The 5417-nt window shown below is 40.2% G+C and overlaps 1 long non-coding RNA gene across 1 annotated transcript; it reads left to right on the forward strand.

The window, feature by feature from the left end:
- Positions 1-701: 701 nt before the first annotated feature.
- On the forward strand, positions 702-4257 carry LOC113027880 (uncharacterized). Its single transcript, XR_013911058.1, has 2 exons — positions 702-1393; positions 3952-4257. It is a non-coding gene; the product is annotated as an uncharacterized LOC113027880 (long non-coding RNA).
- Positions 4258-5417: the final 1160 nt, after the last annotated feature.

The following is a 5417-nucleotide window of genomic DNA, read 5'->3' on the forward strand; positions in this document are numbered from 1 at the left end:
TAGGGCAGCGGTCCCCAACCTTTTTTGCGCCACGAACCGGTTTATGCCCGACAATATTTTCACGAACCAGCCTTTAAGGTGTCGAGGATAAATACAACAAGATTAAACTCTACCGATACCGAAAAAAATATTTATTCATAACACACGTGAAAAGACCCAGGAAAACCGAGTTAACGATAAAAACGATAACAAAATAACCCGAAAACCGATAAAAACCCTGAAAACCATACATTTCACACCTGAGCCTCAACTCTCACGGCCCGGTAACGACTCACGGACCGGTACTGGTCCGAGGCCCGGGGGTTGGTGACTGTCCTAGGGCATATAATTCAATAAAAATCAGTGAATGTGACATATTTCAGAGCTTTAATGCTTAGATAACTATTTTTTATATTAATAAGACGTTTCAAATCAGATGACGGTGGTGTTACACAATTAAATTGTGCAGATAACACACCAGACTAAACGTGCACAACATAAATAATGAAACACACAGATACAAAAAATATGTTTTATAAATCTAAGCAGCAGCGTGTTCAGGTTAAATCCACCTGACAATCACTGGACAGCTGAACTTGCAGCTTGGATGAAATGACCCTTTCATCCCGATGTAGGTCTTATTTCCATTGTCTCCAGACGACCAGGTATGGAAATTTACACTGTGCATCTAAAAGTGGAATTAAGCACAAGCTACGCTTTCGAGTCAGTGACGTGGAATCAGGGCGGGGTTTGCGCAGTTGATCACCGCACAGGTGTAAGAGTGTGGAAATGTGCGTGCTGAAGAACAAGTTGTTTGAGTTACTCTGCGCCCGGTTCTTGACTCTGCTCTGGGATGGATCGCAGCTTCGTGGGGAACTGCCCGCCGTTATTCTTCCTCGCCCTCATTTTTGACGTTATTGGTCTGATTGTACTGTTGGTCGGGATTTTCGGAAACCTTAAGCTGGACGGCCGCTTCTATGGAGATTTCCTCATCTACACGGGCTCACTCATCATTTTTCTCAGCTTAGTGTGGTGGGTACTGTGGTACACGGGAAACGTACAGCTTTACTCGGCTGACAGGACAAACTCCATCAACTTAAGGTACTGGGCCAGGAAACTGTCCGAGAGGCTGTCCGTGAGCGGCAAGAAGCCCATGGAAGCAGATGACTTCAAGAAGAAAAGCATGGGGAACGGGAAAGAGATGAGCGGCACTGTGCGTGCGTCTGCGCCGCCTCGGGTTATGTGGGAAGGTGGCAACTTAGTCTTGTCCGGCCATGACAACAAAGGCTTTGATGGAGGGACTGAGTGCGCATCCCTAGCATACAAAAACATGGAGCTGGGGGTGCTGAGGAGCTCAGATGTGGGTCTGCAGGCACAGGATTGCAAACCAGAGAGGCTGCTCTGACAGATCATGGTGCGTATTTCACCCAACAGCAAACCAGAGGCCTTATTCGCGTCCTTTCTGTCTTGAGTCTATTATTGGAACTTGTTCAGTGTTGCGGAGACTTTGAAAACTCATTCGCTCCCTCCCTAACCTACTGAATCTCCTGACACTGTAACCTGTTACATTCTGTAAAAGTTAAAGCAAACTGAAAAATGAATGATCCCCAGACTGTGTGGAACCCAAAAACAATTCTAATTGAAAGTCATAAATATTCAGCACGTTGCCCTGCTTTCACCCTTCCTGCCACTTTGCTGTTGTTTTGCTTGCTGTTAGCTGCTCACTGCCACAGCATTAACTCTTTCATCAGTGATGTTGGCATCCACATTGTCTTACATAATGACATGGCAACCCACTCGAACTGCCGTCACCCCAGTTATAATTATCAGATATTTTACATCACACTACCCTCAGATGTCACCCACAGGGAAAGGGGAGGAATGGGTGCCCTCAGATTAGAGCTCTGCCAAAGAGTGGAGCTCAACACCAGCTCCTCCAAAGAGTAGCTTTCCAGGACCTTTCTCAGCACTCAGCGCATGAATAACTGTAATAATAGATTGAGGGGTTTTTTCTTTTCTTTTCCTAGCTGCTGTAAAAAGATCTTCAGTGGCCTGTGGCAGCTTTTAATTAATGAGCCTGACCATTTCTACTCACCTTCACAGTTATTATTTTAGCTGTCAGTTTGCTTGTAACTGGCTGGCAAGCCAGACCTTTGGGCCAAAACGAGCAATTGCATTTTAATGGAACAAAGCAGCACTTTTGATCCAGTGAAATGGAGTGCGGTAGATCGGTGGGTGGGTGGTTGTAGGTATGGTTGGGCACCCGGCCACAGAAAACGAGCAGGGATCATATACGAATCTGCCTTTGCCCATCCAGTAGTTCCATGTAGTTAACTCTAATGGCTCCTAGCCAGAGTCCTACATTACCTAACTTGACTAATGATCTTGAGATATGGAAATGTGACAAATGCTGTGGTCACAAAAGCAAACACTATATTCGCAACAATAAGGCTGTGTTCTGTACTCTGACTTTACTGCGTTTGATGTAAGACAAGCAAGCACTGAGACACTAAACTAAGGTCACGTCCCATGTTTCTGGAAATTCAACACAAGAGTCGGTATACCTCCACTGGAGTTTATATTTTTCTACATTTACAAGGTTTCTGGTACTAAATCTTAAAGCAGTTTTTCCATACATGGATTAAACCTAGCCCAGGCCCAGAAAAGAAAAATTCAATGAAGAAAAGTTTGTTTAGTCAGTGAGGCTCAGCTCCCAAAACATAGACTGAGCCCACATAAGCATAAACTTTTTTTCAATAAAAGTCTTCTATTTTATCCAACATTTAAACAATGACATAAAAAGGGTTTTACAGTTTATTTAAAAATGTAAAAGCCAGGAAGCTGACAATTTTAAAAATCAAGACTTGATGTTTATTAAATTAGACTTTTGATAAATAAGATATTTACTCTTTAGAAAAGTATTTTTCAGACAAACATCCAGCTGTAATTGGGGGGAAAAAGACCAGCCATCACAGGTTAATTATAAATCATAGCTACTGAAAACTATGTTACTCCCTCACTAAACTGCAGTCAGTTATGTTTAGATAATATTCTTTTAATTTGACATGCTTCATTGCATGTCTTTATTGCATTTTAAATTTCATTCATCTAAATCTATTCTTTTTGTAATTAAACCAAGCCCCCTTTAATCGTACACTTGTCTTTTTACTTCAGTATACTGAACTAAAAGTTCAGTATACTGAAGTAAAAGTTCAGTATACTGAACAGTATACTTTACTTGGAGTCAGTAAAAGTTTCACAGCTGGTTTGGTTGAAGATTTTTTTTAAAAAACACAGGTGTGTTTGGGCGGAGTCACGATGCAGACCTCAGTATCACTGAACTCACTGCCCACAGTTCTGACTGAAGGCACATTATATTACCCGTGTTTATCACTGTACACCAGTGATCACACGCCTCCACCTAAGGATAACATTGCTTTTGTAGCAACCACCTATTCTTTATATAATGAGTCAGCGTGTAATGTGTTTATCAGTTAGATTTGATATTACACTGTGGACCTTAAACTGCAAACAAGATATTTCATAACATACATTAATCCTGCCATTAGCAGTTAGGATCAGGATTTGGTGTTGAGCCGTGCATGTACTTGTTGCTATAGTAGGCTAATAATGCTGAATGGATTCACTGTTTCTTTGTTTCTTTTGTTTCTTTGTTTGTAGTAAACATCTAGTTCTTTCAAAGGTTAATGTATTTTTATGTATTTTTCGTTTCTTTTCTTGGGGGTTAAATAGCAGATAATAATCAGTTATTTATGTTAGTTTATTATTTAAAATTTATATTCACATTCCGATCATGAAAAAAATATTTATACAATTAACTTGGCTCTTAGTTAAATAATGGTAATATCCTATTACCATGTTCTGAAAGTCAGTTGCAATTGATACTTTAATTTAATCTGGTTCTCAACTCGGCCAGTAAATAAAAGCCTCATCTCCTCTTCTTCTTTACAGGTGATGACCGACTTTCCCATTGTTTTGAAGGGTGGTTCTCGCTCCTTCACCGTGCCTGAGCCACGTTCCGAAAACTCCAACAAACTGAAAAACCTGAGCCGATGTCATTTTTAAAAAATATATTATTAAATAGGGGAGACAGTTTCTTAATCAGGGAAGAGCCCCACATCCACATTAAGGAGACGGGCTGTGCACATTGGAAGAAAAAGTCTTGGACATAGCCTTTTTGTTTTTTCTTTTTTTTTTTTGTGCTCTGTTTTCATGACAGATGTCAATTATTTTTTCAATAAAGTGTATTTGAACGTAGTCATTGCCTGGTTATCTTCATGGATGACTGCTTATGTCTGATCCTCTCCTTTTTTTGAGTTCACCTTCTGTTCTGTATGTCTATTTTTTTCTCTCATCATTGTTGGACGCTGCCTGGTGTTTTTCTTTGTTGCTGTCTCCTGGATGCAGTAGGCTTTGTCCTCTTCTTCTTTGGCATTTTCACTCCCCTCGACTTCTGGGATTTCTTTGTCTTCTCTGGGCCACTTCTCATGTTCCTCAGCCTGGTGTTGTGGATCTTCTGGTATCTTGGAAACCTAGAGGTACCAGTGGAAGACCTATTACATCACTGAGATTCTCCATTTGTGTCATAATTAGAAGCACAAAGCAGATTTCTGGATGGTGATGTTGGACCATGGAATCGGCGCTAAAGCTTCAGGTGCATTTAAAGCATTATGTAGTCGAGAATAATTTTCCTTTAATAAACATCTCTATATTCTGTAGGGTGAAAATTCTGAGCTTCATCACAATCTCATAGGTGGATATTTGATTCACCAACAAAAGAGATGGAACCTTGACCTGAAATGCTCCCTGTATGCTGAGCACCTTAAACTCAGCAGCTGCACATCAGCATGTAAGACATTCCCAAAGTAACATTAGCAAGAGAGAAGAGACTAAAAGAAAAGTGCAAATCACAATGCTGTATGCTTTATTGTTGTGGTTGGTTAATACTTCCTTGTGTTGCTTGTTTTACTTTACCTAACTTTGTTCTCATTTTGGTTCTTGTGATTTTGCATGTTTGTTTGGGGTTTTTTTGTTTTTGTTTTTTACGCTGTTTGGTTTCTTACATTAAGACAGTGACATGGTAACGTCTTATCACCTTCTGATCAGGGACATGTCCAGAGGGGGATCACTTCGGTCCCCCACCCTCAATCCAGTCCCAATACCAGCAGGCTTAAACTACTACAGAAGAACAACTAGCAGCCAGTGTCAGAATGTACTTTACTGAAATATAGTTATAATGTACTTCAGCTTTATTTTTGTGTTGTGGCGATTTCTACTTTAACCAATTTTTTTTTAATCCGTTAGTGCTCTATATCATTAACTTTAAAGGTTTAGATTATCATTTTGCAGATTTTAAAATATAAATCCATTAATTGATGATAATGTGTTATTACAGATCAAACTACCGTATTTCCCGG

The sequence above is a fragment of the Astatotilapia calliptera genome, chromosome 8, assembly GCF_964374335.1.
Source record: "Astatotilapia calliptera chromosome 8, fAstCal68.1, whole genome shotgun sequence".
NCBI classification, from domain to species: domain Eukaryota; kingdom Metazoa; phylum Chordata; class Actinopteri; order Cichliformes; family Cichlidae; genus Astatotilapia; species Astatotilapia calliptera.